Source organism: Rhinoderma darwinii, chromosome 12, assembly GCF_050947455.1.
Source record: "Rhinoderma darwinii isolate aRhiDar2 chromosome 12, aRhiDar2.hap1, whole genome shotgun sequence".
Taxonomy (NCBI): domain Eukaryota; kingdom Metazoa; phylum Chordata; class Amphibia; order Anura; family Rhinodermatidae; genus Rhinoderma; species Rhinoderma darwinii.
The window spans coordinates 70,658,334-70,670,619 of NC_134698.1; the positions used below are offsets into that span (position 1 = coordinate 70,658,334).

General features: G+C 40.2%; 1 protein-coding gene across 3 annotated transcripts in view; it reads right to left on the reverse strand.

Moving 5' to 3' along the window:
* KIF26A (kinesin family member 26A) overlaps positions 1-12,286 on the reverse strand; it is a 122,131-nt gene that overhangs the window by 62,596 nt on the left and 47,249 nt on the right. The gene's annotated exons all lie outside the window — the stretch shown is intronic.

The following is a 12,286-nucleotide window of genomic DNA, read 5'->3' on the forward strand; positions in this document are numbered from 1 at the left end:
CCTTTTATTTTGGTGGACAAATACATTAAATATAAGCATTTACACCCACGAATAAGAGCTCCCCCAAGGGGCTCCCAGGAGTAAGAACTCCCCCATACATACAAAATTCAAAGGAGTTCAAATGGGGAAAAGTAACCCCCAAATTTCTAACAAGAATACGCTATGTTGTATAATATTTGTTATAACGAATGATTCGTTCACATCTGCGCTAGGGCTCCGTCCCGACGTTCTGTTGGAGCTTTCCGTCAGAACGGAGCCTTGACAGACACAAACGGAAACCATAGGTTTCCATTTCCATCACCATTGATTTCAATGGTGACGGATCCGGTGCCAATGTTTCCGTTTTAACAGAATCAATAGCGTAGTCGACTACGGTTTTGGTTTCCGTTTGTGTCAGTCAGGGTCCCGTTCCAACGGAAAGCTCCGACAGAACATCAGAACGGGACCATGGCGCAGATGTGAACGAAGCCTTACTAAATACCTCTTTACTTTCATCCCTTTCATATCCCACTGAGTCAGGTTAAAGAAGACATTAGTTATGCATCGAACACCTATTCCCGTATGTACTATTCTCTGCTGTGTTGTGTTGATAATTATATGCTGATTTATATAGAAGACAGATAAAACATATGGTTAACATATTATGCACTGAACGTGCAAGAAGCAAAGAATTTCCTTTCCATCAAACACTTGTGTTCTTTGTGGTGGTCCATGTTTCTGCGGTCATTAGTATGGAGGATTGCACAACGCTACAGAAATGCAGCTTGATAACATAGATGTAACCCATAAATCTTCCCAGTAATATTGTTCACGTGTGAGGGTTGGAAGGGTTGGAAGGTTTGGAAGTAATTATATACACACTGCCTTTATCAAGGCTCTATCTATACTAAATTATCGGCAACTGTGTTACTTTAAAGAACTAGTCATCACTAAATGTGGGCATTAGCAGATTAAAAGGGTTGTCCAGGATTAAAAAATGTGTGGCTCCGGGCCCTTTTACATGGGCCAATGATCGAGCAAACGAGCATTCATATGACCACTCGTTCCCGATCATTGCCCTGTGTAAACAGGGCAACGACCAGCCGATGAACGAGCAAATGGTCGTTCATCGGCTGATCGTATCGTTTATGTAGCAAGAAATATTATCGGTCGGCAGGACAACTACCTGCGTAAAACGAGGATAAAACGAGCGCCGATCAACAAGCTACGTCTCCCATGCCGTGTAATAGGACCTTAAGCTGTAATACTAGACACAGAAGATGAACAGAAGTGGTGATGTTTCTGGGGAAAAAATAAGCTTAAACTGGCCATACACTTTAGAAAGCTGTCGGCCAAACGATCGCCTAACAACTATTTCTCCCATACATATGCACGCTCAGCTGTATGTCATGTGTTTTCAATAGGGAGAAAGAATAAAGCCACTGCCAGACTCCTCTGTCACCGACTTATCTACCGACAGACAAAAGGATTGGGTATGTTAAAATTCAACATGCCAAGCCCTGTTTTCGCCCTACATCTTCCATTGCAGGAGAGTCGGGACACCGCCATACACATTAGATGGTCAGCCGGTCCCGCTGAAATCGGTGGGTTCGGCTGAAATACAGCTAATGTGTAATGGCAGCTTTAGACAACCCCGATAAAATGTATTTCCAGTCTGGAAGTACTTATGAAAATTTATGCCTGCAGTAAATTGCATGGTATAGCTTGATGACAGTTAGTCAAGGCAACCATGAGGAATTTGTTCTATTTGCTCTATTTCTGGATCACTTCTAAAATATAAAAATATAATAGTAATAGGAAAGTGGTTGTCTGGTTTAGAATACCCTATTAGGGAATTCTCAGTAAATTGAGGGGTCCCTTGTTCAGGTTTCTCATCTATTATCCAGAGTGGAGAGAGGCCACAAAGAACGTCTCTCTTTCTGGAGAACTATGCGCATCAGTGCAGTACATGGACAGCCCATGGATTTCAATGGCAACTGTGTAATACTTCATTTATCCTATGGTGGCTGGAGAACCTTCCAATAAAATGGGATTGTCGAAAGTGGACGACCCCTTTCGGTATCCCTCTGTGGGGATCTCAAATACAAAAATACATGGAACATGGTTTGGGCTATCAAAAAGTAATCATGGCTTTGTGGGCATAGTTGGTCCATTAATAGTAGGGTTTGGAGGAGTAGCGATACTGTTTGGAGAACAGAACGGTAGCAACCAATTTTGACAAGTTTTGCTCCTAGAAGTCTTAGAACATGGACCCCGTAACGTGGCCAGACACCTTAGATATCTGTCGGCCAAACGCTCATACAGCGATTCCTCTCACCCTACACATGTACGCTCAGCATGTGTTCTCGATGGTAAGAGGGGAATAGGCTGCTTGGTGGCAGCTTATCTTCCGTAAAAACAATAATAAAATCCAACATGCCTTTCCTTTTTTGCCTTAGAATCGGGAAGTGTCAGGACACCCCCATACACATCAGCTCCGGCTGACGTACGTCGAACGAATGTAAATGTAATGTATGAAAAGCCCTCACGAATCTCCAGGATAGCAGATAACCTGGTAGCTACACATCTCCAAATCGTCTGACAAATATTAGGTCATAAACGCTGAGAGATGCGGTTTGTCTCCTGATGGAAGCTTGCACTGCTGCTGATGAGGGAAGTAGCGGAATGTAAAATGAAGAGGCAATCTGGATAATTGATTTTTATCTTTTCCTATTTTAGTTCTTTTTTTTTTTTTCTCCATAAAAGTGATTTCTGTTATCTGACTGAATTGCTTAAAATAACAGTTTGCATAGCGACCATCCTGCACTCCCGATTTAAATTTTAAAGTCTCGTCATAAATTATTTATGTACTATTATGTTCAACTGCAGTTGGCTCTCAAGGAAAAGGAAAAAGGAAAAAAAAATAAGAGAGATACTGCAGCTTTTAATCTTCGCTAATGGATGGAAGTTAATTACTTCAGGTTCCTGCGAGCAGTCTCTCAGACATCTCTGACTTTCTAGCCACAAAGAAAGTAAAATTGCACAAAATCATTCTGCTAAATTGGTCCATTAGATATAAAAAGAAAATAGTACAATGTTTCAGTAGACGATTATAGAGTATATATGTGTGTACCAAACAGCGAAACCTGATAAAACCTAGGATTAGACCTAGATTATCTAAGAAAGAAGGTGGGCAGGTGCCTGAGGGCAAGTAGCAATTAGAGGCCATTGGAAATTTGCAAAATGTTCAATTTCAATCTGGTCAGGTTTCAAGACTCGTCATCAACTCTCATATCAGTGAAACCTGAGGTCACACTCTTAACGGAAACTCTGCACACCTCTGAGGTCGACCAAAGGTTTGGGCCTAAGGAGAGCTTTAAGTTAAGTCAAGCACTGCCCCGAGGGGCTATATAATGGCCTATGGCCTAGGCGAAGATTGGACAAAGGGGATTAAGGCTCAGTGTTTCTCCGTTAACACTAGTGTGATATATGAAGTGCTAAACCTCGAGACTTAAAAAGCTGTTTTCAGAACAAATGTCAATAAATGCTATCACCATATCCTTGGTAACAAAGGTAAAGCGGACTTCACAGTATGGTCTAGTGCTAGATCAAAGAAAAGGGATCTACTCGGCTAATTCAAAGGGATTTTTTTTAGATAAAAAAAAGATTTTAAAAAAAATCCCAAAAACAGCGCCACTCTTGGCTGTGTATCCCTTAGGCCGTGTCTGGTACTGCAGCTCAGCCACACATGCGAATGAGCTACAATACCAGGAACAGGCCATCAATATCATGACCGACTATCCGTTCATTCTGTTCTACAACCTTTAACTAGGTCTAATAGTTAAAGGGGTTTTACTATCAGGGACATTCATGACATATTCACAGGATATGTCATAAATGTCAGATAGATGCGGGTCCCACCTCTGGGACCTGCAACTATCTCTAGAACGGGGTCCTCTAAACCCCATTCTACCTCTCTGTGCTCTGGCTGACTCGTGTGATTTCCGACCATGAAGATGGAATCAGCGTAGCTCGCTGAGCTACGTTGTCCCTGTAACTCCCATATAACTGAATAGTAGTTACGGAAACCACGTAGCTCGGATGCTACGCTGCTTCCGTAACGGACATTCACTACTATGGGAGTTACGGAAACAGCATAGCTCAGCGACCACCTAATCAGGAAGTGGCCGGGAGGCAGCGGGAACAAGTAAAAAAGGTAGAACGGAGTTTAGGGGGGCAGCATGTTCTAGCGATAAGCGCGGGTCCCAGTGGTGGGACTGGTATCTATCTGACATTTATGACATATCCTGTGGATACGTCATGAAAGTCTTTGATTGGAAAACCTCTTTAATAGATTTCAGTCTCATCCACATGCTATGGTACATTATCTGCACGGAAATCAAACATGCTGCCCATTTTTAAATCTGTAGAATGCTCATTTATGATACAAATGTTCATAACGAATTTCACCCTTTTCAATCTAGAAGGGATGAAATCTGCTGTGAATGTGGGGAAAAATCTGCGCAAAATCCGCAGGTAACACGTGCAGATTTTGTTGCGGGTAAAGTCACAACAAATCGGCTACATGTGTGGTTAACCTTAGGTAATATTCACACAACATTTTCATGAAGTACATTTGCCAAATTTTACACGCCAAATCTGCATTTAAAAAACTCATGTTTAAAGCTTCGAACTGACTTCAATGGGAATGCACCATTAGTGAATATGGCACATTTTTTACACAGGAATAATTAAATTACGTAGCGCGTAAGAAAAACTTCATATCAATTTCTAGCATGTTTTCTATGATGAATATTCCTGTTGACGTCAATAGGAGGCTTTAAAAACGTGGCCAAAAAAACGCATGTTTACTATTTTGAGTGCTTTTGCTTATGTAAATGCGTGTGACATGCGCAGATATTTTTTTAGGCTAGTACAATTTTAAACTTGTCTGTTAAATTGGCCATACATTACAGATCGCTGTAACGTGCTTTCCTGTTAGTTCTTAGGTATTGAGAATTCACAAAAACAAAAAATCCCCTATTAGAGAAAATTCATACATACCTTTTAATAATGTGTAAACTAAAATAATAGCCTCTAGGCCTAACAAACAACCCTAATACACCCTGGTGTGACCCTGCCTAAATAGAACACATGACCAAGGGGGCAACCCCAATCCTCGTCCTGCGCCTAGTAAGGCCCGATTGTGCCATAAAGACCAGGGTATGCCCTTTGGTCACTCTTCTTAATGAGAGCATCATCCCCAGAGGGTGGAAAACCCCAAACTACCACCTGTCTTTACTGTAGGGCCCTTTCATGTATCATAGCCTAAAATGGACAGGTGTCAAAAAAGGGCACTTTTACATCAGCCAATGATCGGAAAAACGAGCACTCATATGAACACTCATTTCCCGATCATTGCCCTGTGTAAACACGGCAACGATCAGCTGATGAACAAGCGATCGCTCGTTCATCAGCTAATTTTATCGTCTATACAGCAGAAAATTTTAGCGTTGTCGGCCGGACATCTCCCTGTGTAAACAGGTAGATGCGCTGCCGAAATGATAGAAATGTATGGGGACGAGCGATCGTAGTAACAGTCGTTCGTCCCCATAGATTGCTCTTTCAGAAGGCGAAATGATCAGTAAACGAGTGCCGATCAACGAGCTATCTCATTGATCGGTGCTCGTTTCCACGGCCCATATTGAGCCGCGTAAACGGACCTTAAGTTTAAGTGTAAATACACTTAGGTATAAAACTCTTCGTAACAAACAACCAATCAAAGGAAAAAATATTTAACATATCCCAACGCATTTTCTTCTTAGGTAATAAAGCAGAAATATAATTTTGACTTTATTTTCTACATTACAAATCTTGAGCTAGACTCAATTATAACCAACTCATACTTTGAGAACACGACTATATAAATTCTATCATATATCCAGAGTAAATCTGTAATTCCACAATCAATGATGCCTTTATATTGGTGTTAAGAATCTAAATGGGTTACCTCCACCGGCAGCTATAATCCGGTCTGATTTCACACATTGATTCTCAATAACCCGGCTATATTCCTCATCCTAAATCCTCCAGCTTTATTTACATGGTTAATAATCTCACTATTGATTATTGTGACTCGGTTCTAATTATAAATCCATTATAGTACTAAGCATTAAATTAAATCAATGTTCTACATAAATGGAAAAAGAAGCCTATAATACTCAAACCTATTCACATTATAATGCATTCTTCAGTCCTAAGGTAAATTATTTTCCATAAATGGTGACATTTAGAACCATTACAATTATTCTTTATGTCCAGTGCTTGGTTACAGCAAGTTAGGCGTTATTAAGACTGGCGTTTCAGATGCCAGTCTTAATCTAGAGAGTATTGGAGCAAGAATCGCCTAATAAAAGGCTCTTAATAAATTAGGTGCATCTCTGGCCGTCCGTACGCCAGAAAGTCAAATCTTCTCCAGCTAATAGGTGGTGTAGATTTGTGCTATAATTTACACCAGTTTCTGGCGTAAATTATAGTAAATGTTTCAGGTCGTCGAAGGCCATGCCCCCTGTTGCTAAGCCTCGGCCACTTTTAATAATGTGGCATGAACGTTGCATATGGTCCCAAAGTTGCCATTGACTTCTGGATAATTCGCAATTTTTCTACGCTAGAAAACTGGCATAGAAAGAGTAATCGGTTCCCCTAGATTTCCTGCTTACACACAAATAAACCCCTTCCCGCCGCAGCCCTTTTTCAGATTTTCATTTTCGTTTTTTCCTCCCCACCTTCCAAAAGCCATAACTTCTTTATTTTTCCATCTATATAGTCCTATGAGGGCTTGATTTTTGCGGGACGAGTAGTTTTTCGTAACACCATTTATTGTGCCATATAATGTACTAGGAAACGGGAAAAAAATTATTTGTGGGGTAGAAAATGAAAAAAAAAAAAGCGATTCCTCCATTGTTTTTTGCGCGTCGTTTTTACAGAATTCACTGTGAAATTAAAACAACATGTTAACTTTATTCTACGGGTCAATACGATTAAGGCGATACCAAATATGTATAGTTTTTTCTATATTTTACTACTTTTACAAGTAAAAAAGAAAATTTATTTTGTGTCGCCAAATTCCGAGAGCCATAACTTTTTTGTTTTTCTGTCGATTAAGTGGTATGAGGGCTTATTTTTTGCGGGATAAGCTGTCGTTTTTAATGATACCATTTTGGGGTACATGCGACATTTTGATCACTTTTTATTTCATTTTTTGCGGGAGATGAGGTGACTAAAAAAATAGAGATTCTGGCATTTACATTTTTTATTTTTACGGTGTTCACCGTGCGGGTTAAGTAATGACATATTGTAATAGCTCAGACTTTTACAGACGCGGCGATAACAATGTTTATTTATTTTTTTACTATGCTATACTATTAATTTTTTTAATTTTTTTTACATAAAAAACAAACTTTAACTCATTTTTACTTTTTTTTTTATTAGTCCCCCTAGGGGACTTCAACCAGCGATCGCTAGATGACTTGTACGATATACTTCAATACTAATGCAGTATATCGTGATTCTGACAGGCTTCTATTAATAGGTTTACAAAGATGGCGGACCTGGGGGCCTTCATTAGACCCCCAGGCAGCAATAGCAACCATCGCGCCCCGCATTACATACACACTTTTAGAGAATTTTGAGTTAATAGAGGGGGGGGGTCCCTGTTCAGGATCCTCAACTCTTGGCCAGAGTTTAGAGAGGTTACAAAGTTTGTCCCTTGCTCTGGAGGACCTGTCCTGTTCTTCATTACACAGACTACTCATTGATTTGAATAGACACTGTGTAATGCTCAATATCCCCTGTGGTGGCGCTGTAGGAAAACTGAACACTTATTGCCAGGTTAACCCACAGATAACGGCTGATTGCTGGGTGTCCCAGCAGGAGGACACTTTGTGATCTGCTTGTCATGAAGGGGCCCTTCGAACAAGTAGGGATTGTCAAAAGCAGAGAACCCTATTAAGTGGCTACTATTATAATGCAGTGTGAATTGTATCTGTGCCATCTTCTCTTAATTCTGCCTCACCCACTGTTACCAACTGTAATACATCTTTCTATGGCCGTTTCCAAAAATGATATACTGCACACGTCGGTGACACAGACCCTGTACGGCAGCATACCCCGTTGTAGGCACGTTGTTTGCCCATGTATGGTTCCTCCGAGGCACCGTATTCTCCCCTAGAGGCAATGAGACACAGAATGGGCCCACAGCATTCTATGGGCGCTATGTTATGGATCTGTACCACACAGATCTGTAATACAGCCATGTGCATGAGCCCTAGTACTAAATATCATTGTTCATCTATAGCCAATGTGTTCACATTTTGCATCCACATTTATAGATTTAGCACAATACATCCTATAATATATTTGCCGTTGCTTTGTGTCATTTCTACACTAAAAATAAAATTCATCACACACCAACTTAAATTATGGAAATGCTTTCAATGGCTTATGTAGAAATACAGCCCGGGGCAATATTATTGCACGAAAGTAAAAACCAGGCTCTAGAGCTATAGCTGGTTTGCGGAGTAGGTCTGGACTTAATCCAAGCTGTTTTATCATTGAGGTTAGTTTCTCGATTTTCTGTATCTTAAAATATCACCTATATGATGCAAAGGATTCCAATTCATCTCTGACAAAAAACGGCTCATGTTCAAGCGTTTCCACCGTGAAATGCTCACTTGAGCCTCGGACAGCCGGCCATACGCAATGAATAAATGTCGAATGCTCATTCGGCCGACAGGTATTTCTCCCGACTCCACAAACATGCAGGGTTGGCTCAGTCGACAGTGTATCTCAACGGGGACACGTCTGGCCGCGGCTTATCTGCCATGGGAACAAAGGATTTGGCATGTTGAAAACCAATATGCTCAATCCTTCTTTTCCCCAACATCTGTCATTGGTGGAGCCGGGTGGTCTCCATATGCCTTAGATGGTGAGCCGATCCTGCCGAAATCAACAGGTTCATCTGAGTTTTGTCTAATGTGTATCGGCACCTTTATGTGGATCATTCATTTTTATATATAGTAAGTGGCCGAAATCCTGAGTCCCCATCCTGATTTGTGCCCGGAGGCCTCCTTTGCCTAAAATCAGCACTACTATAAAGAGGTCTGTGTATGTTAAATGACAAGTATTCCAACTCCTAGAACGAAAAGTTAATGTAGTAACCTAGTAAGGTTGAAAATAAGGCAATCAAGTCCAATTTAACGAGGAAGACAAATTAACCCAAACAAAGCAGATGCCAATTGTTCATGTCTTGGTGAGGAAAAAATAAAATCTGACTTCTGAATCAATAATCTTTTTCCAGCAATCTAGCACCTATAACTTATAATATTCCATCTTTCAAGAAGAGCTTGTGGCGGGATGGTTTGGTTGCAGTTCCACCCGTAGCAAAAAAACGAAATAAAGCACATTAATCTGCTTTCTGCTTGGTTGAACTTATAGTGAATATCCACCTTTTTAACAAAATTCTGTGGCAATTAATTTTTTAACATTTATTTATAGTGATTGGAGCTCTGTTTTTTTAGATACAGAGCTCCAAATTCCCTGCACAGTCACTAATAAATTATAAAATTCTGTCTGTCTGCAGCCACCACTAGGGGCTTAGGATTTTTATTATTTAGTTCAATGTATAAACAGTATACAGTAAGCTCCTTAGCTCCCCCTAGTGGAGGCTGCAGAATTGTATTGTGCGTCTATTCAGGGGATTTGGAGCTTTGTATCGGAAAAACAGATGTTTGGAGTCAGAATTTTCCAGATTATCTTGTAGTTCAGAGTTTTTGGACTTTCAGATGCAAAATTTAATTTTGTTTTTAAATGTATACGCAATTCACATGCTTGTTTGCTACATTTCTTAAAGAAGACCTCCAGTGAAAACACAACTTCCCATGTCTGCACGCCCCATCTAACTGTATACCACAATCTACACTTCATATATATATATATATATATATATATATATACTGTACTTACTTTTTGAACTGCTGCCTTGCCTGTGATTTAAAAAAGCCTCCATCTTGATTCTTAGATTTCCCCAGCTTTCTCTTCCTCTCTGCTTTGCTATTAATCCCATGATGCTTCAGCCCAGCATCACATGACCAGCTAAAGACCATACCAGATCTGCATGCTGGGGGCACTGTGATCATCATTCTCTCTATATTCTCCTAAATAAGCTGATAAACCATAAGTATACAGACAGGGAGGCTGCACTATATTCTTCTACATTATACCTGGGTGACAGGAACCTGTCTAAGTATCAGAGGTAGCTGAGAATAGAAATTTCTGTCCCCCGTCCCACCCTGTGTAATTCTAGTGTGGTACAGGAACTGCTGAAGCCTGTGATGGGTGACCCATAGACTCAAGTAGAGCAAGCGTGTCACCGAGCCGGATTCACACTGCTGCTAAGCAACTATCCCAGTCTGATATATAGAGATAGAAGCAGCAAGAAAAATAACAGGTGGGAGACTGACACATGGAATACCATAACGTTACACATGGGAAAGTTTAGTTTTTGCCGGAGTGTTCCTTTAATTTGAGGATGATGTGTTTAATCTAGCGATCGCACACCAATATTATTTTTATTATTACTTTGTTAAAAGTCAACCTCAAAATAAGAGCCGAGGCTAAATTGTTCTCTATTTCACATTGATGTCTTTTTTATATCCCACAGCGGTTGAATTAAGTCATTCCATGGATATACAAGCCAAACACTGAGGAATAGGAAGTCATTCGTTTTCATAATATTCCATTTATTTTCAGGCTTTCCTTGGCTTAGGAATACATTTATTGCATACTCTGTCTGCATAATCCAAGGGCCGTACAACATTTTTGAAATCTTCTTTTTCAAATTATAAAAGCAATTTATTTTACTTTCTTGTGAAAAAAAACCAAACAAAAATCATTTTATATTAATAAATATTTAATTCCGTGCCTTAGCCTTCCTGTATTACATTTTTTTCGTTTATAATTTTTATTTCTCCTCCAGTCATCTAATTAAGATATGGAACCTTTGACATTACTTATTTCAGCTCTGCTTAGATGTTCGTGCCTACTTGAAGTGTTTCTCGATATACATTTTGAAACAAAGTGGCTCTGTAAACACTGTATTGCAGCAGTGTCAGATATGTGTGCCTTGGGTCCACCAAAGGAAATTAATTCTTAGAGCCCACCTTCCGTCTATACAGAATATGTGCATATCCACTTTTAATTGTGTCGTAAACTTTGCTGTTATGATTTGACATCAACATGATCTAATTTTGTGGTTCAACCCATTAAATATGGACCCTAAGGGCAAGTGATTGGCTCCAAAGTCAACTCCAAATGGGGTTGTCTTCTACTGGACCTTTGGGGTCCATGGTTGTGACAGACCCTAGGCTCATTGGAGGATCCTTTAGTGCTCTGGTGGGCCAGTCCTACCCGGTTATCAAATGACCATTGCGCTACCAGCCCTTAAAGGCTGATTCAACGTTCAGCAAATTCCAGCGCTCCCAAAGAGAAAGAATGGAGCGGCACTGCGCATGACGACCTGCTGCTCCATTCAAACGGGGGTACGGGACACTCGTTCTTGTGATTGGTGGGGGTCTCAGCTGTCAGACACCCACCGATCAGCAAGTTACCCCTATCATATGGATAGGGGGTAAATTGTTCTAACCAGAATACCCCTTTAACCCCAGCTCCTCATAAACTTGGGGCCCATTATTGTGTCAGAACCAGGGTCCACGGGATGATGTTCTGTAATCCAGTGTGACCATATATTACAGAATATATTGTTTAAAAGGGTTTGTCCATTTTTATTAAAATATATTTATTTTTATGTGGAAGTGATGCTGCTTATGACCACATTCCCATCGCAGGAATTCTGGAAGCAACTCTCTTATTGTCTGGCTGGTGGACTAAAATCGATCACAAATCCATATGTATGTCCACAATGAGCACAGGTGTTTAAGCAAGGCCAGTTTTGAAGCTAAACAGAGGGAAGCATGCTATTTGAAAGGGTATTCTTTAAAAGTTGACAATCCCTTTAAATCATGGTCCCCGACTACAAATATTTTCCATGCTCAGAAGAACATTCTTGTTTGTTAAGCATCACTTATATAGCAAACATTATGCATAAAGTTACAGCAATAAAGTAGCAGAAATATTTCTCTTTCTTTATTCATATAAGTAGAAAACTTATTCCAAGTCACTAAAATTCCATTGGCGATTTTATGGACCTTATTTTGAACCTGGTCTGGTCTGCTTCCCTTAAAGAGACATT